Source organism: Mus caroli, unplaced genomic scaffold (genome assembly GCF_978045245.1).
Source record: "Mus caroli unplaced genomic scaffold, Mus_caroli_1 scaffold_3, whole genome shotgun sequence".
NCBI lineage: Eukaryota > Metazoa > Chordata > Mammalia > Rodentia > Muridae > Mus > Mus caroli.
The window spans coordinates 122,486,748-122,507,419 of record NW_028227258.1 but is presented as its reverse complement, the minus strand read 5'-3'; the positions used below and the strand labels follow the sequence as shown (position 1 = coordinate 122,507,419).

Sequence of the window (20,672 nt, the reverse complement as noted above, 5' to 3'; positions counted from 1 at the left end):
TTCCCGGGGGGGGGGGAGGAGTGCACCTGGAAAGGGGAAAACATTCAAAATGTAAATAAAGAAAATATCCATTTTTTAAAAAAATGTCAAAAAAGAAAAATAAATAAACTGTTCAAGCACAGAACAGTGTGGATGGATTTGGAATAACTGTATTGAGTGAAAAAAGTCAATCTCAACAAGATTCATTCTGTTGGGGTCTTTCAAAATCCTCAAAGTAATGAGACTATAGCAGTGGTGGTGCTCAATGGAGTAGCTTTCATGATGTGCAATGTGGCTGTGGCTGTGATGAGGAGGCATCTTGGAGGTCATAGCATTTTGTGTACTATGTGGTGACAGTCTCACAAACCTATAAGCAGCATCACTACTGATAGCCCAACATAAGGTAGGATGTGGCTCACAGGTAGAATGTTTACCATTAGGTACTCCCAAGTCCCAGGATTCCATTCCTAGCCCCACAAGAAAACAAAAGGTTGATTATGCATGCACAGTCATGCATAGCCATGCTCAGCCACATACAAGCCACACATAAGAATACACAGCAATGGCCCCAGATAACCTCACACAGTGACACACAGCTATACACAGCAATGTAGGGCCATGATTAGCCACACACAGTCACCCTACAGAGCCAGGCACAGCCCCATACACCCACACACAAACATATACAGGACCCAGTGTGCTACCTAGGGCTATGAGGTCTCAGGGTCCCAAGCTAAATACCTGGTTGGGAAACAGTGCTGTGTGTGAAGATGTACTGGGACTAAATGAGTAAAACTGCACACAAGATTATCTGTCTGTCATTCCTTATAGCTACCTGTGACTCTGCAATTACTCAAAATTTAAATGCTAAAATAAGTAAATTAAATGCTAAAATAAGTAAATTAATTGCAAACAAAAATTCAATTACTTGCAGAATCTTATAATAAATAGTGAAATGTCTGTTAAAAGACTAAATGAGCTGATATATGGTGCCATAGACTTACTGCTCATCACTGAAATTAAATGAGATCCCCAAAGAAATCCCTTATTTATTTGATTGAAAGAAAGACCAATTTTCTTTTTTAAATTACCACATTTTATTGTTTTGGTGTGTGTGTGTGTGTGTGTGTGTGTGTGTGTGTGTGTGCAATTCATGTAAGGAAGTAATGAGACATTCTTTCTCAAACCATTACCTAAGCTCCAAGGTCCACCATGCTCCATACACACTCATTCCAGTTGCCCCTTTTATAGCTTTGATCTTCATTTCCTAAAGGACACATCTCTCTGGAGATGAGAAGGGAGCCTACACGTCTATTCATAAGTGGTCTTTTTCCTTTTTTACCATTGAACATTTCTGAATAAACTGTGGTCAATGAAGTTCAATCAAGATGACAGACTCCCAACTGTTCTTGTTTCCATTTCTGTCTGGAAGACTGCATCAAATTCTTCTCTTGTTACCGCTACTCTCTAAATGTCTACCACTGCTTAGAGACAAAGGATAAAACATTTATATTTTACATGTAAATTTTACAAAAAAGGAAAAATTGAAATGGAAATGGAAATATGGAAATATTGTCCCATATATCAGCACATATTTCATGTTTTTCATGAAATCTGTGGATATGTGAGTTGTAATTGAATTCTATTGTTGGAAAAATTGAAATGTTTCTATTAGAGTTGGCAGTGGACAATACACAGAGGGTGTTTTATTTCATTATTTTGTTTATAAAACCACCATTGGAAAGCATTGTAAAACAGCCATAAAACACAGCAAGCATACCTAATACCATATTACAGGGTACGTTTTCCTCCAAGCCATCTGGAAAGCAGTTAATATCCTGAAGCACAAGATTGATAGCCCTTTTAATTTTTATTCTTGCTTGTTGAAGGTCTTTAAAATGTTGTATCGCGTCTCATTTGTGTACGTCAGTGTTGACATCAGGATGAAAGAAGGGGGAAGGCAGCTGTAGTCTAAACTCCAGGGCCTCGTGTTCAACAGACTTTCTCAAGTTACATGTTGAATACAGTCTTGTGCTGTAATTTATATCTAGGTAGAAATAAGCAAGAAAAATGGAATGAGATTTGTACATTTATGCAATATTTGTCTGTCCTCCATGACTAGCATATGAGACAATAAACATATTGCTCAAGGCTCAAAACTTAACCTGTATAATATATTGTTAAAGCATATAGACTGAAATAATATCCTTTTGTGTTTTGAAATTTGGAGATAGTTAGTAGATGTGAAAATTTTACACAAAAATCTCAAAAAGTATTATATTTTAAAAGTTTGCAGGATACATCTTATCCTTGCAGGATACTACTTATGGGTATACATTCTATTCTTTGACCTTATGGGTTCAGGTCCTCCTTATCCAATGAGCCATATTGCTGGGGCTTAGTCATTACTAAGACTCAAAAGATTACCTTCCATTTTCTTCTTCATAGTTTGAAATTTCTTTTTTTTTTATCTTTAAAATTTTTTTATTTCTTTTTTTAAAATATTTTTTATTACGTATTTTTCTCAATTACATTTCCAATGCTATCCCAAAAGTCTCCCATACCCTCCCCGCCACTCCCCTACCCACCCATTCCCACTTTTTGGCCCTGGCATTCCCCTGTACTGGGGCATATAAAGTTTGCATGTCCAATGGGCCTCTCTTTTCAGTGATGGCTGACTAGGCCATCTTTTGATACATATGCAGCTAGAGTCAAGAGCTACAGGGTACTGGTTAGTTCATAATGTTGTTGCACCTACAGGGTTGCAGATCTCTTTAGCTCCTTGGATACTTTCTCTAGCTCCTCCATTGGGGGCCCTGTGATCCATCCAATAGCTGACTGTGAGCTTCCACTTATGTGTTGGCTAGGCCCCGGCATATTCTCACAAGAGACAACTATATCAGGGTCCTTTCAGCAAATGCTTGCTAGTGTATGCAATGGTGTCATCGTTTGGAGGCTAATTATGGGATGGATCCCTGGATATGGCAGTCTCTAGATGGTCCATTCTTTCGTCACAGCTCCAAACTTTGTCTCTGTAACTCCTTCCATGGGTGAATGTTTCCAATTCTAAGAAGGGGCAAAGTTTGAAATTTCTGAGTTTAGGGAAACAAATGAGAGAGGAAAAATGGAAGGAAGGTAGAAAGAAGCTAAGAGAGAGACAGACAGAGACAGAGACAGAGGATTCTGGGGGAAGGATGGTGGGAAGGACAGTGAATGGAGAAGAGGAAGAGATGGAGGGAGAAAGAAGAAGATGCAGGAGAGAAGAAACAAGGGAAGCTGACTGGATCTGTAATTCCAAAGGACATGAGTCTCAAAAAGTTAGATGGTCTTTTCCTGAGTACAGAAGCACTCTCTTCTTATATGGGTTTAAACTTGGGCCAGAGGAGACCAAGAGGAATCAGTAAGGTCTCGACTACCAGGACCACCGATAGCTCTGTCCTCCTGAGACATCCTTTCCTTCAATTATTCAGACTTTTGAGTTCATTTTGAGAGAGCCCACGACAAAAGGCTCCATGACCATACAGGCAGACATCCCTGGCAGAAGACATAAGGGTTACATCTCACCCTCTCTCCTCACCCTCTCTCCTCACCCTCTCTCCTCACCCTCTCTCCTCACCCTCTCTCCTCACCCTCTCTCCTCACCCTCTCTCCTCACCCTCTCTCCTCACCCTCTCTCCTCACCCTCTCTCCCATGCTCTGCCTCTTTCCATGAGGTGCATCTATGGTAGCCAATCTAATAGGACAAATATTTTTATATTTTGTCACAGATAATTTTTAATTCCATATAAAATATGGTTATATTTCAGCACATATAAGAGTTTTGTTGTAAATTTTGTGGTGAAGCACAAGAACATAATGAACACTTGCTTTATATTGGGGTGGGAAAAAAAACTTACTGAAAAACTCATTTCAGAAAGTCTGAAGGTCTCTCATCAGAGGCATCATGTGGGAAGATTTGCAGATTACATGTTTTTAAACCGAGGATCACGGGAGCCAGGCTGCCTTGCAATGACAGGGTTCTTGGCATTCCACAGCATCAGGTCTTGTTTAATATTTCTTTGTTTTGCCCACCTCCTTCTGAGATGGAGATCATTTGTATCTAACACAACACACACAGTGAAGTACACAATTCTCAATCCCAGAATTCCCAGAACATTGTCTCTACATCTGCTGGTTGAACTGCTGATCTTCACTTTATCACAAATGCTGCTGAATTTGGACACCTGCCAATTCATTCCAGCCACAGTGGGTTCAAACTGTGAACAACCTACAAGATCTGTGTTACAAAGTGCCCCCAAATTTTAAAATTGTTTTCATCACATTTTACACTGAAATGTACCCCTCATAAATGTGTAGGTATATTTAAAATCTGTTCTATGAAAACTTCTTCCCTTTAACTAATACTTACTCAGATATCTGCCAACACTTCCCTCCCTCAAAATTTGTCTACTGAAACACGTCTAAGCAGAGAGAACTTAGGGCTCCTTTCCCTGCATCTCTTACAATGTATGGAACTCAGCTTTGCCGTGTCCCTTATAAAGAGGGTTTGAGCTGCTGGAGGATCAGCCTGGCTGTTACAAGTGTGTGCAAATCCATTCCATGCTTTGATCAGGATGCTTATTAATTCCATCTGTAGTTTGGGTACCCAGCTTCCATTAAATTTCTTAGTATTTGATAGCTTCCCTGCCCCTCAGCCTCCAGCTCCAAAAATAAAATTAATTATCTACTCTATATTTATTGAACTCTACATTATTTTTGGATTCTGTACACTATGCTCCATATACATAACATTTTAAACTAAGTATCTATTTATTTGGCTCTCTTCCTTATGGAACCTTGTGACTTTAAATACAAAGAAATCACATTCATCATTGTATCTTTGGTGCTATTAAAAAAATAAAACAGACTGGCAGATAACTGCATGGGAATTCGAATTTCAAAAGTATCAAGACCTGGAATTTCACTTCCAAATCCATATGATTTGCAGTAAAATTTCCAGTCATAAAACTGTCCCAACAATTCATTTGCAACCTGGAGCCATGTGAGGAATAGCACCCACAATGCACCACTGCAACATAAATTCAACACAAGGAAAGGGGAACACTTTATTATTTTAATGCAAAACACAAGCCCATTTTAAAGATCACTAATACAGTGTCATGTGTGTGAGTAGGACAGACTTTCTATACATACTCAGAAGAAAAAATCTTATATCATCTATACTGCCACATTAAAAAGTTAAGGTTTTTCCCAAATGATTTTCTTTGACAAATTATCTTTTCAAAAATATCTACTTATCTCAATACCCACTTGTATTTATTTTTTGAGAACTTCTGACATGTATATATGTCTTGGTCGTATCTATTTTCCCATCCTTCCCTGAAGTTTCCCTCTGCCCCAGCCCCCAACATATTAATTACTAAAGCAAAAATCATTTAGCAAATGTCTCTAAGAAATGTCTGTGGCATCCAGCAGGAGGTGTGATGGTATTTTCAGCAGAAGCATGACACTTCCAGAAGGAAAAGATTTCGATGTTTGTAACCATCTGGTATAGGAAAAGCTCTGTGGACGCCCATGCTCCCACACCAGGTTCAGGTCAGGTGCTTTCCGATCTGAATCCATTATTAACAAAGCAGTTTAAAGAAAAGCTGCCCCTGACGTTGCTTTCACGATTTGACAAGAATCTTTTCTTTTTAATATAGAAATTAAGGATGTGTTCATGCTTTTTAAATTTATTTTTGTACTTTTTGTTTCTTTTTGCTTTTCCCCATCGTTTGTTATTGTTTTGTTGTTTTAAAAAGATGATTGATTAGGGATCTAATTCTAGAAACATCCTGAGATTTCTCAAGCTGAATGTGTGCTCAGTAAGTACTGGGCTATTATTGTTTTAAGGCTGCCCTATGTACCCAAGACTGGCCTAAAAGTTGCAGCAATCCTCTTGTTTCTGCATCTTGGGGCTAGAATTGTAAACTCTTAACACATTCAATTATTTTTACTATATTTGGAAATGAAAATTATTTTCTTTTTATTTCTACTCTGGGGATCTTGAGCACACATTACCAAACTAACTATCTAATATAACTAATTCCATTAACTTGCATGACTTTATAAGATTGTGAACAAATACCTTCAGTGTAAAACAAAGAATGACCAAAAGAACTAGGTGTAACTATTCAAAGAAAAAATGTAATAAGCACACAACATTTATTTTTCCTTTGTGTTAGAGTATTTATTTTCCTAGGAAAATTTCATACTACTGAAAACTCTTTGATGACCTTACAAGACCAGATCAAAATAAAATTGATTTTCCACAGTTGAAAAAGATTGATAATGTTTCTGTTTGTTTCCACCCTCCTGAATTTGATGACTTTCCATATAAAATGAAAATTTAAATGAAACTGGGATGAATATTTTTGGAATCCCACTCAAACACTCATTTTTTTAATTTTAAATGATCATTTTATTATTTACATGGATGTGTGCATGTATATGAGTGTCTGTGTGTGCATGTGCATATATGTGTGTGTCCCTGCATGTATGTGTGTATGTCCCTGTATGTGTGTGTGTGTTTGTGTATGTTTGTGTGTATACATATGACACTTTTGTAGGTGAATTCTGAGGGCAGAAGAGGGCTTTAGGTTTTCAGAAGTGGTAGTTACAGTAACTAGTGAACTGCCTGATCTGGATGCTGGGAACTACCCTCAGGTCCTTTGTAAAAGCAGCCAGAGCTCTTGACAGTTGAGCCAGCCCATCACTGTAGTCCAGGTTTTTAGTGTGGGTTTATAGTAAGATTCTTACACTATCATTAGTATCATTTTTACTTATGTAAAGAACTTCCTGATGTCAAGTAACAGCGTGTCTCTTTGGTATGGGAAACTCTGATCGTTCATTTTTAGTTTGATTTTGAGGCCATAAAGAAAAAGATCTGGGGAGATAGTGAAGGCTTTCTGTTCTCAAAACCCCAGAATCTAAAGTACTGGGGATGAAACTTTCATGAGCTTCAACTTTAAATATTCATCACGTAAACAGAAACTGTTGTTTGGGGTACTTATGATAGCAGAAATGTATCTGTCTTCCCTATTAAAAGGAAAGATTTTGTAAAATTTTAAACACTTGCTAAATTATTAAATAATTGTGTAGTAAGTGGAGACATTATAAGTAATAAAATTCTTTCCTCACTAATAGTTTGTTCACAGCAGTGAGTTATTTTTTAAATTACAAAAGTTCCTCTTCTGGTTGGAGGGTGGCTCTGAAGTCGATGGCACTTACTGCATCTGCAGAAGTCATGGGGCCAGTTCCCAGTACTCTGCCATTTTTAACTCCAACCCTAAGGGATCCGATGACTTCTCTGTCCTCTGAGAACATTGAACTTTGAGGTACACACACTTCACACACACACACACACACATAAACACATAAACACACACACACACACACATACACACACACACACACACACACACACACACACACACACACACAATTGAAATGAACCTTATAGGGAAAACACTTTACAAGATACTACCATGGGTTATCTTTATAGCCTGTAGTGCACACGCTCATTGGAACTAATAGACCAAGACTCACCTGAAAATTTGAGCCATACAAATCCCTTAACTCCTTTATGGAGTTTTTACACACACAGGCCTGTATATACTGTCCCATCATTACATGAATGTTTTTACAAGATTTCCCATTTACTGTCTCTGTCTCTCATGACAGAGCTAGAGAATCCTCAGAACAAGTGACTGATTGCTAATCTTTTTCATATCATTTTTTACTATCTCTAATTTTTTTTTTAGTTTTAAAATTTTATTGTTTAATCTTTTTTTACAATCCAGAGTTTATCCTCCTCCTGGTCCAGCTTCTGATTGTTCCACATCCCAAACCTCCTCCCCCAACCCCACTTCATCTCCAAGAGGATGTCTCCACCTCCCTACACCCATCCCACCATACCTCCCCACTCCCAGGGGCCTCAAGTCTCTGGAGATTTTGTTACATCTTCTCGGACTGAATCCAGATATGGCAGTCCTCTGCTGTATATATGTTGGGGGCCTCATATCAGCTGGTGTATGCTGCTTGGTTGGTGGCTTGGTGTCTGAGAGATATCAAGGTTCCAGGTTAATTGAGACTGCTAGTCTGCCTATTGGGTCGCCCTCTCAGAAGGTTTCCAGAAAATCACTCCAATTTTGGTGGAACAGCCCTTCTCACCTAATCCATTTTCTAATATTACCATAGTAAATTAAGGCATTGGAGTGCACAGCATAAGTACTGACCAGTGATTTCTTTGATTTTGATGTTGTAATTCTTGGTTAAGGAGCTGTATTTGTTGATATGTCTTTGTGTCTCCTTTTATCAGTGTTGTCATGTATGATGTGTAATAGTATCAATTATGCATGCATTCATATTGTTTCTTCACTGAAAATGATGTGCCACCACCTATTGTATCCTCTCAGCTTCTTACAGCTTTTCCCTAATCCAACCACAGGGGTCAAGAGCTTCTGTCCATTGGCTGGGTGGAAATATCTACATCTGACTCAGGTGCTTGTTGGGCATTTCAGAGGACAGTCATGATAGGCCCCTTTATGTGAGCACATCATAGCATCAGTAATAGTGTCAGGCCTTGGGGCCTTCCCTTGAGAGCTGGATCCCAATTTGGGCCTGTCGCTGGACCTCCTTTTCCTCAGGCTTTTCTCCATTTTCATCCCTGCTGTTCTTTAAGACAGAGTTTTTAGCTGTGGATGGTAACCCCATCGCTCTCCACTTGATGCCCTATCTTTCTACTAGAGGTGGACTCTACAAATTCTCTCTCCCCACTGTTGGTAATTTCATCTAAGGTCCCTCCCTTTGAGTCCTGAGAGTCTCTCACCTCCCTGGTCTCTGGTACATTCTGGGGGATCCCCACCTCCTACCACCTGAAATTGCCTGTTTCCATTTAAACATCGTATCACCCCTACTCTTCTTTCTCCCATAATGCAGCTGGAGACTCCATGGGGTTATGGGTTAGGTACTAAAATTCTTCATATTATTTCATAGCATTGGCATCAAACAATTCACAGAAAAGGCCTTTTTCAAATGTCTTTCTAAATCAACTTACAGTCCTGATGACTGTTTATTGAAACAAATTTCATGTCATTACATCAAGCATGAAGGGCACACATAGGGGCTCTAGGAGGAGCTGGCATTAGTGGATCTAATGCTGGAAAATGCCACTTGGCCAATCTAAGAGAAAACAGCTGGCAAGCAACCCTCAGCTTCAAACTCTGTCATTTTTCCAAGGGTAAATGGAGAATGAATTAAAGCACTGAAGTCTACTAAAGCAAGAATAACTAAAACATGTAAATTATTCTTTCCCCCCTTCTTGTCAACTAAATAGGCATGGTTTTATAAACGTAGCTTAATCCAAAAAGCAGATGTAGTTTTTCCCAAGGATACAAGATGCAGCCAACTGGCTCATATGGTACCTTCCCTCTCCAGCCTTATTGGAAGTGGCAGGTTGAAAGACCTCAGGATTATAGTGGCAAGACAATGATAGAGTCAAAGAATGAAGTTCTAATCCTTTGTAGGATATAGTACAAAAAAATGTGCGAGGGTAGAGATTGGAGGAGCATTTAGGTGAAAAGTGGATGGTATGTCTGGACCAGCAACTGCAGTGCAGTGAAAGGATGCTGTGTGCACTTAACATCCCCAAGTATGCAGGAGAAGGAGGTGATGTACCAAACCTGTCATCGTCCACTGAACACACTCATTAGCCATCTCTGTCCTCCCACTGCCTCCTGCAAACAGCAAAATCCCACACCACACAGAGGTCTGTCCTTTCCTGAGGTGATGTGTCAGGCAGGGCAGGGCAGGGGGGACTGCTTGTTAAGTCTATTGACTTTTCTGGTTGGGGATTTGGTGTTAATGTCTATATGTGGGAGAAGGTGTCATTTGTTTTACTGCAGTCACCACATAGCACCCTGCTTGCTGTTCACTGAATTCACTTTGGCTTAAACACAGGAGTGTGATCTTCAGATGACTGAGCACAGCATGCCTGCAGAACAGTTTTCAAGGCCCGAAGGTATCCTATGTTGAGTGTGCCATCAAGGGCTGGAGAGGTGGCTCAGGGTTAAGAGCATGTGCTGACTGCTCTGACAAGCATATTTTGCTTCCCAGTGCTCGTGCTAGACAGCTGACCATACATCGTTTTGAAACAAATAAAATAAATATAAAAATAGCAAAAAGGTAGCACCAACTTTAGGCTCGTTGGGATTTCTATTTCCCTTTTTACATTTTAAGATTACATTATATCATCTAAAGAGTACATTCCTATTTGGTACATATTACATAGTTGATGAATAAAAGCCATAATTATTAGTTTAAAAAAGGTGTTACTGTTACCTTATGAGGAAGAAGCAAGCCACATGGGGCTCTGTTTTAGTTCCGTTTACAGGACAGCTCCCTGCTCCTGCCCATGTCAACTAGCATTACACACACATAACAAGGCTCCACACACTCACCAGATTTTCATTTTTGTTCATTTTTCTTTGTTTTCTGGTACTAGGAACTGAATCCAGGCACGTTTATATAGTCTGCAAGCTCCCTACCATTGAACTATATTCCTAGACATAGTTTCAGTTTTAAAATTAATGTTATTACTTTTCAGATATTTTCTCAATATTAGATTTTAAGCCAGGCATGACAGCCCATGTTTGCAACTGTGGCACTTGGGATGTTGTAGTGGGCAGATTGTCCTGAGTTTAAAACAAGTCAGGGCCACGAGTGAATTCCATGTGAGCCTTGCCTACTAGATGAGCCTCTGATTCAAAAACAAACAAACAAACAAACAAACAAACAGTTTTGTTTTAGTTATATTTCTGTCTTATGCTATATCCTATAAAACTATAACTACAATTTATTTTTATCTTCTAACTATCTAGCATTTTCAGAGAAGATTGGCAGCATCCTACATCCTTTCAGTTAATTAAGAAGTTAATTATTTCTGAAGATACATTGTGACTGCATGAGACTTCCGGTGTCTACAACTGTCATAATTTTGACAGTTGTTGACAGAACTCACTGAGTGGAACTTTGTTCTTCTGTTTAAAATTCATATTTTTCTCTGTTCCATGAACAAATAATTCCTACAATCGTTGACATTAGGAATAGCCATCTTTTTGAATGAACCCTAAATTATTCTTCTTCTTCTTCTTCTTCTTCTTCTTCTTCTTCTTCTTCTTCTTCTTCTTCTTCTTCTTCTTCTTCTTCTTCTTCTTTTTTTTTTTTTTAGCCTACAGCACCTGGTATTCCCAGGCGGTCTCCCATCCAAGTAATAACCAGGCCCAACCCTGCTTAACTTCCTAGATCAGATGAGACCGGGTGCCTTCATGGTGGTATGGCCGTAGGCAAACCCTAAATTCTTAACCATTGTAAATGTGGTATTTTCTATGCTTCAACAAGTGAATTGTGTATGTGGTATGTTTTATGCTTCAACAAGAGAATTATGGAACTACTACATAGGAGTGTCTCAGAATATTGATTTTAGTTGAATAAGATAAAATTTATATGATTATAAGAAAGGTCAATGATACAGAAATAGATGGGTTTTTAAATCCATATTTTCAATGAATGTAGTGCCTACTGAAGCAAACCATAATATTTCAGTATTTCTACAAGGCTCTTACTTGGATTAAGGCCAAAGAAATGCCTACAGTTATAGAATCATTGCTACTAATAAGAGTTTAGAGATACTGGGTATTAATTTTTTTCCTGTAAAAAGTCAGCTGATAGCATGTGTGTTGCTGTGATGTGGATATCAGTTCTAGTTCAGAGGTAAAGGGAAGAATCTAGAAGCCTGCAGTAGGAAAGATTCTAGAGATATTTATCATGATGACAGACCAATTTTTTCAAAATAAAAAAGAACCTATGTTAAATAATTTTAGCAAGGTTGATGATTTAAGCACACAAAATTCTAAGTTACATAAAAATGATTAAAACATAAGCTTAAAATTGAAGCTGCTTTGCTCCTCTGAGGTAAAGAGTTCACATCTCTAAGATTATTTAGCCAAATGTTTTGGAGAATAAGAGTTTGGATGAAGGTAACAGATTACATTGAAACCTGTGTAAAGTGTATGGTCCCAAAAAAGAGAGAGCTAACATCAATGACAATTGAACAACATAAACAACATAGAGATAAAAGTCTTCACTTAATATCTTACAAGTGATTTCCTGTTACATATTTTTAAACTGTGGTTAATTGTTCTAGAAACATTGATTATCTCATGATTCTAGGTTTCCCTGTGAGAGATCCAACTAAATCTGCCCCTTCAGTGCCTACCTCCAGGATGATCATGAGTCTGCATTAGCTAATGGTAGAGGGATGCTATCCTTCCCAGAGCACAACTGTTGTGCATCTGCCTACCACATCTGCCTCAACTAAAATGTCAGATACAAGCTGAGACTGCAATAGAATTGGATCACTGAGCAGGTCCTTGGGGTGGGAGAGGAACTTACCTCACAGTATTTAAATTGTTTCCTAACGCTTTCCAATGATGCTCATCTGCCTTGGAAAGACCTCAACTAAGGTTCTCTCATTTGTGGAAGCATCTAAGTCCCACTTAATCTATCTTCTCCCAGTCCAGGCACAGGAACATCAACCATTCTCCAGTCCTCCCTCAGAGCCTCCCATGATGGACTGCAAACCTCCCTTCATTGTCTTAACAACCTTGGTATCTCACAGTCCCCATGCTGTGGCCTCCTTTCTTACAGAGTCCATACATCTGGCTTTTGTCTTTCAGAATTCTGCCAAGTGATTTCATGCAGGAGGCCTCGTCCATCCACTCATGTGCATGGGTACACAGATATACATGTAGTCCATCCATTCATGTGCATGGGTAGAAAGATATACATCCACATATGCACAGTGGGCTCCCCACCCCAACCCCATGAGTGCACACACATGCATGAGTGCACAGGGACACACACACACACACACAAACACACACTCATTTCCTCTCTCACCAAGAATCATTCTTCAAATTTTTAAAAAATTTTTAATATTTTTTATTATGTATTTTCCTCAATTACATTTCCTCAATTACATTAATCTCTCTTCTCCCAGTCCAGGCACAGGAACATCAACCATTCTCCAGTCCTCCCTCAGAGCCTCCCATGATGGACTGCAAACCTCCCTTCATTGTCTTAACAACCTTGGTATCTCACAGTCCCCATGCTGTGGCCTCATGCATCCCAATGCTATCCCAAAAGTCCCCCATACCGCCCCCCCCCACTTCCCTACCCACCCAGTCCCATTCTTTTGGCCCTGGCATTCCCCTCTATTGGGGCATATAAAGTTTGCAAGTCCAATGGGCCTCTCTTTCCAGTGATGGCCTACTAAGCCATCTTTCGATACATATGCAGCTAGAGACAAAAGCTCCGGGGTACTGGTTAGTTCATCATGTTGTTCCAACTATAGGGTTGCAGATCCCTTTAGCTCCTTGGGTACTTTCTCTAGCTTCTCCATTGGGAGCCCTGTGATACATCCAATAGCTGACTGTGAGCATCCACTTCTGTGTTTGCTAGGCCCCGGCATAGTCTCACAAGAGACAGCTATATTTGGGTCCTTTCAGCAAAATATTGCTAGTGTATGCAATGGTGTCAGCATTTGGAAGCTGATTATGGGATGGATCCCTGGATACGGCAGTCTCTAGATGGTCCATCCTTTCATCACAGCTCCAAACTTTGTCTGTGTAACTCCTTCATGGGTGTTTTGTTCCCAATTCTAAGAAGGGGCATATTGTTCACATTTTCGTCTTCATTCTTCTTGAGTTTCATGCGTTTAGCAAATTGTATCTTGTATCTTGTGTATCCTAAGTTTTGGGCTAATATCCACTTATCAGTGAATACATATTGTGTGAGTTCCTTTGTGATTGTGTTACCTCACTCAAGATGATGCCCTCCAGGTCCATCCATTTGGCTAGGAATTTCATAAATTCACTCTTTTTAATAGCTGAGTAGTACTCCATTGTGTAAATGTACCATAATTTCTGTATCCATTCCTCTGTTGAGGGGCATCTGGGTTCTTTCCAGCTTCTGGCTATTATAAATAAGGCTGCTATGAACATAGTGGAGCATGTGTCCTTCTTACCAGTTGGGACATCTTCTGGATATATGCCCAGGAGAGGTATTCCTGGATCCTCCAGTAGTACTATGTCCAATTTTCTGAGGAACCGCCAGACTGATTTCCAGAGTGGTTGTACAAGCTTGCAATCCCACCAACAATGGAGGAGTGTTCCTCTTTCTCCGAATCCTCGCCAGCATCTGCTTTCACCTGAATTTTTGATCTTAGCCATTCTGACTGGTGTGAGGTGGAATCTCAGGGTTGTTTTGATTTGCATTTACCTGATGATTAAGGATGTTGAACATTTTTTCAGGTGCTTCTCTGCCATTCAGTATTCCTCAGGTGAGAGTTCTTTGTTCAGTTCTGAGCCCCATTTTTTAATGGGGTTATTTGACTTTCTGGAGTCCACCTTCTTGAGTTCTTTATATATATTGGATATTAGTCCCTTATCTGATTTAGGATAGTTAAAGATCCTTTCCCAATCTGTTGGTGGTTTTTTTGTCTTATTGATGGTGTGTTTTGCCTTGCAGAAGCTTTGCAGTTTCATGAGGTCCCACTTGTCAATTCTCGATCTTACAGCACAAGCCATTGCTGTTCTATTCAAGAATTTTTCCCCTGTGCCCATATCTTCAAGGCTTTTCCCACTTTCTCCTCTATAAGTTTCAGTGTCTCTGGTTTTATGTGAAGTTCCTTGATCCACTTAGACTTGACCTTAGTACAAGGAGATAGGAATGAATCTATTCCCATTCTTCTACATGATAACAACCAGTTGTGCCAGCACCATTTGTTGAAAATGCTGTCTTTTTTCCACTGGATGGTTTTAGCTCCCTTGTCGAAGATCAAGTGACCATAGGTGTGTGGGTTCATATCTGGGTCTTCAATTCTATTCCATTGGTCTACTTGTCTGTCACTATACCAGTACCACACAGATTTGATCACAATTGCTCTGTAGCAAAGCTTTAGGTCCGGCATGGTGATTCCACCAGAGGTTCTTTTATCCTTGAGAAGAGTTTTTGTTATCCTACGTTTTTTGTTATTCCAGATGAATTTGCAGATTTCACTTTCTAATTAGTTGAAGAATTGATTTGGAATTTTGATGGGGATTGCATTGAATCTGTAGATTGCTTTTGGCATGATAGCCATTTTTACAATGTTGATCCTGCCAATCCATGAGCATGGGAGATCGTTCCATCTTCTGAGATCTTCTAGAATTTTTTCTTCAGAGACTTGAAGTTTTTATTATACAGATCTTTCACTTCCTTAGTTAGAGTCACGCCAAGATATTTTATATTATTTGTGACTATTGAGAAGGGTGTTGTTTCCCTAATTTCTTTCTCAGCCTGTTTATTCTTTGTGTAGAGAAAGGCCATTGATTTGTTTGAGTTAATTTTATATCCAACTACTTCACCGAAGCTGTTTATCAGGTTTAGGAGTTCTCTGGTGGAATTTTTAGGGTCACTTATATATACTATCATATCATCTGCAAAAAATGATATTTTGACTTCATCTTTTCCAATTTATATCCCTTTGATCTCCTTTTGTTGTCAAATTGCTCTGGCTAGGACTTCAAGTATGATGTTGAATAGGTAGGGAGAAAGTGGACAGCCTTGTCTATTCCCTGATTTTAGAGGGATTGCTTCAAGCTTCTCACCATTTACTTTGATGTTGGCTACTGGTTTGCTGTAGATTGCTTTTATCATGTTTAGGTATGGGCCTTGAATTCCTGATCTTTCCAAGACTTTTATCATGAAAGGGTGTTGGATCTTGTCAAATGTTTTTCCGCATCTAACGAGATGACCATGTGGTTTTTGTCTTTGAGTGTGTTTATATACTGGATTACGTTGATGGATTTCTGTATATTGAACCATCCCTGCATCCCTGGGATGAAACCTACTTGGTCAGGATGGATGATTGCTTTGATGTGTTCTTGGATTCGGTTAGCAAGAACTTTATTGAGGATTTTTGCATCAATATTCATAAGGGACATTGGTCTGAAGTTTTCCATCTTTTTTGGGTCTTTTTGTGGTTTAGGTATCAGAGTAATTGTGGCTTCATAGAATGAGTTGGGTAGAGTACCTTCTGTTTCTATTTTGTGGAATAGTTTGTGAAGAACTGGGATTAGATCTTCTTTGAAGGTCTGATAGAACTCTGCACTAAACCCATCTGGTCCTGGGCTTTTTTTGGTTGGGAAACTATTAATGACTGCTTCTATTTCTTTGGGGGATATAGGGCTGTTTAGATCATTAACCTGATCTTGATTCAACTTTGGTACCTGGTATCTGTCTAGAAACTTCTCCATTTTATCCAGGTTCTCCAGTTTTGTTGAGTATAGCTTTTTGTAGAAGGATCTGATGGTGTTTTGGATGTCTTCAGGATCTGTTGTTATGTCTCCTTTTTCAGTTCTGATTTTGTTAATTAGGAATGCATTCCCTGTGCCCTCTAGTGAGTCTGGCTAAGGGTTTATCTATCATGTTGATTTTCTCAAAGAACCAGCTCCTTGATTGGTTGATTCTTTGAATAGTTCTTCTTGTTTCCACTTGGTTGATTTCGCCCCTGAGTTTGATTATTTCCTGCTGTCTACTCCTCTTGGGTGAATTTGCTTCCTTTTGTTCTAGTGCTTTTAGTTGTGTTGTCAAGCTGCTAATGTGTGCTCTCTCTAGTTTCTTTTCGGAGGCACTTAGAGCTATGAGTTTTCCTCTTAGAAATGCTTTCATTGTGTCCCATAAGTTTGGGTATGTTGTGGCTTCATTTTCATTGAACTCTAAAAAGTCCTTAATTTCTTTCTTTATTCCTTCCTTGACCAAGGTATCATTGAGAAGAGTGTTGTTCAGTTTCCATGTGAATGTTGGCTTTATATTATTTATTTTGTTATTGAAGATCAGCCTTAGTCCATGGTGATCTGATAGGATGCATGGGACAATTTCAATATTTTTGTATCTGTTGAGGCCTGTTTTGTGACCAATTATATGGTCAATTTTGGAGAAGGTACCATGAGGTGCTGAGAAGAAGGTATATCCTTTTGTATCAGGATAGAATGTTGCGTAGATATCTGCCAGATCCATTTGTTTCATAACTTCTGTTAGTTTCACTGTGTCTTTGTTTATTTTCTGTTTCCATGGTCTGCCCATTGGTGAAAGTGGTGTGTTGAAGTCTCCCACTATTATTGTATGAGGTGTAATGTGTGCTTTGAGATTTACTAAAGTTTCTTTAATGAATGTGGCTGCCTTTGTATTTGGAGCATAGATATTCAGAATTGATAGTTCCTCTTGGAGGATTTTACCTTTGATGAGTATGAAGTGCCCCTCCCTGTCTTTTTTGATGACTTTGGGTTGGAAGTCAATCTTATCAGATATTAGAATGGCTACTCCAGCTTGTTTCTTCATACCATTTGCTTGGAAAATTGTTTTCCAGCCTTTCATTCTGAGGTAGTCTCTATCTTTTTCTCTGAGATGAGTTTCCTGTAAGCAACAAAATGTTAGGTCTTGTTTGTGTAGCCAGTTTGTTAGTCTATGTCTTTTTATTGGGGAGTTGAGTCCATTGATATTAAGAGATATTAAGGAAAAGTAATTGTTGCTTCCTGTTATTTTTGTTGTTAAATTTGGCATTCTGTTCTTGTGGCTGTCTTCTTTTAGGTTTGTTGAGGGATTACCTTCTTGTTTTTTTCTAGGGCGTGGTTTCTGTCCTTGTATTGGTTTTTTTCTGTTATTATCCTTTGAAGGGCTGGATTCGTGGAGAGATTATGTGTGAATTTGTTTTGTCGTGGAATACTTTGGTTTCTCCATCTATGTTAATTGAGAGTTTGGCTGGGTAAAGTAGCCTGGGCTGGAATTTGTGTTCTTTTAGTGTCTGTATAACATCTGTCCAGGCTCTTCTGGTTTTCATAGTCTCTGGTGCAAAATCTGGTGTAATTCTGATAGGCTTGCTTTTATATGTTACTTGGCCTTTTTCTCTTACTGCTTTTAGTATTCTATCTTTATTTAGTGCATTTGTTGTTCTGATTATTATGTGTTGGGAGGTAGTTCTTTTCTGGTCCAGTCTATTTGGAGTTCTGTAGGCTTCTTGTATGTTCATGGGCATCTCTTTCTTTAGATTTGGGAAGTTTTCTTCTATAATTTTGTTGAAGATGTTTGCTGGTCCTTTGAGTTGAAAATCTTCATTCTCATCCACTCCTATTATCCGTAGGTTTGGTCTTCTCATTGTGCCCTAGATTTCCTGGATGTTTTGAGTTAGGATCTTTTTGCATTTTCCATTTTCTTTGATTGTTGTGCCGATGTTCTCTATGGAATCTTCTGCACCTGAAATTCTCTTTTCCATCTCTTGTATTCTGTTGCTGATGCTTGCATCTATGGTTCAAGAATTTTTCCTAGGGTTTCTATCTCCAGTGTTGCCTCATTTTGGGTTTTCTTTATTGTGTCTGCTTCCCTTTTTAGGTCTAGTATGGTTTTGTTCATTTCCATCATCTGTTTGGATGTGTTTTCCTGTTTTTCTTTAAGGACTTCTACCTGTTTGGTTGTCTTTTCCTGTTTTTCTTTAAGCACTTCTACCTGTTTGATTGTGTTATCCTGTTTTTCTTTAAGGACTTGTAACTCTTTAGCAATGTTCTCCTGTAATTCTTTAAGTGAGTTATTAAAGTCCTTCTTGATGTCCTCTACCATCATCATGAGATATGCTTTTAAATCCAGGTCTAGCTTTTCAGGTGTGTTGGGGTGCCCTGGACTGGGCGAAGTGGGAGTGCTGGGTTCTGGTGATGGTGAGTGGTCTTGGAGACAGGCTCTCTCCTCTGAGTTTCAGTGGTTATAGCACTCTCTGCTGACAAGCTCTCCTCTTACAGGGAAGGTGCACAGATATCTGGTGTTTGTACCTTCTCCTGGCTGAAGATTAAGGCCCAAAACAGGACCTTTCCCAGATGCTGTGTTGCTTTGGCAGGTCACAGAAGCTGTCAGCTTCTGTGGTGCACACTCTCACCTGTGCAGACTAAGTTCCTTAGTTCGGTGGAGTCCTGGATCCAAGATGGCGCTCCCTGCTCCTGAGGCAGAGGGCTCCCATGCAGGGCGGACCACTGTCCTCCGGCTGGGAGGGTGCCGGATGTCTGCAGCCCCAAAAGGGTGCTGTCTCAGCGGCTCTGTGGCTCCTGCCAGTCCCAGAAGCTGTCTGCCTCTGTGGTGCACACTCTCACCTCTGCAGACTAAGTTCCTAAGTTCGGTGGAGTCCCGGATCCAAGATCCATTCTTCAATTTTTATTTATCTCAATTATTATTTATCTTCCTCTTCTAATTATACAAACTTGAATTATAATTTTACAGCTATACAAAGAGATGGAGAAAGATTTGTATAAGAATTAAAAACCCTAAACTGAGGCTTCATTTTCTTTTATTATAATTTCCACCAACATTTATTGTATGTTTGCATTTCATTTTTTTAAATCTTCTTGTTCCTATAACCATACACATTTTTAAAGTGAACATCCTTTATGTAGAAAAATTTGCTCAATCAGGAACCTATATGCATAAAAAAATGAATGTTTCTTATAACTCCATAAGGAGGGAAAAGTCTCCCATTCTGGAAGAATTCAGGGCTGAATGGTCTATAAGAACATAAATTCAGAGAAAAGCAATAATGCTTTCAAGCCTGAATTTAGAGGCAAGGGAATGGTGTCGACAAACCTCTGAGGATTCTTCTGTTGCATTTCCTACCTCGCGTCTTAATAACATTCTCTCCCATGATGTTAATTTTGCCTTTGAAGAAATAATACACATAATTTAATTTCCAGTCGTTGCCATGGTGAAAACTCTATCCCCACACTTGTGAATGCTGATGACTGACAGTGTTGTGCTGTCTTCTGATTACTCTCCAGTCTGTTTTAAAGTCCACAGCTGGGAATACAGTCCTCCTAAAGGAAGTATGATAGATGGCCCAGTCAGGGATCAGGAGACTCTGAGCTGGTGAAAGAAGCCATCTGTCTGTGCAGTATCTGTGAATGGGGTCTGACAGAGTAGCAGGAACTCAGCGTTGAGGCAGCAGCTTGCCACCCTCACTTCCAACACACTGACACTACCTTCTGACATAACATCCACACACATGCCTAATTTCACTCATGAGTTGCAGTGACGGTTTAGCAGATCTAATCCATCGCCACATGCTTTTGGCATCTGAGATGCGGCCAAGGACTGATCACCTTTGGAGAATTAAGTAACAGGGGTGGACTATGGAGAGACAAGCCACTCTAAAGCAGAGTAGTGAATGAACTGCTCAGGTCAACACCATTGCAATCAATACATCCTAAAGGTTACTGTGCCTCAGCACATAATGACAGTCAGTTTTGTTTCTCATTCCCCTTTGCTTTAAATTGCCATTATTTTGTACTCAGTATGGGGGTAGGGTGGGAATTATTCTGGTACACTTCAGAGTAAAATCCTATAGATTGTTTTCTGAAAGTCTTCTGTATTTTATCTTTGTATTTATGTCTGTTTCTTATAACATATGTTATAGATCAAAATGAAGTGGATGATATAAATAAGGAGCAAATAGGTAAAACTTTTTCATAAAAATGATAAAATTTCATGATCTGTGATTTTTTTTAACATTTTATTCATTT

General features: G+C 39.2%; 1 non-coding gene across 1 annotated transcript; it reads right to left on the bottom strand.

The window, feature by feature from the left end:
- Positions 1-11,246: 11,246 nt before the first annotated feature.
- Positions 11,247-11,365, bottom strand: LOC115030656 (5S ribosomal RNA). The gene has a single exon (XR_003836262.1). It is a non-coding gene; the product is annotated as a 5S ribosomal RNA (ribosomal RNA).
- Positions 11,366-20,672: the final 9,307 nt, after the last annotated feature.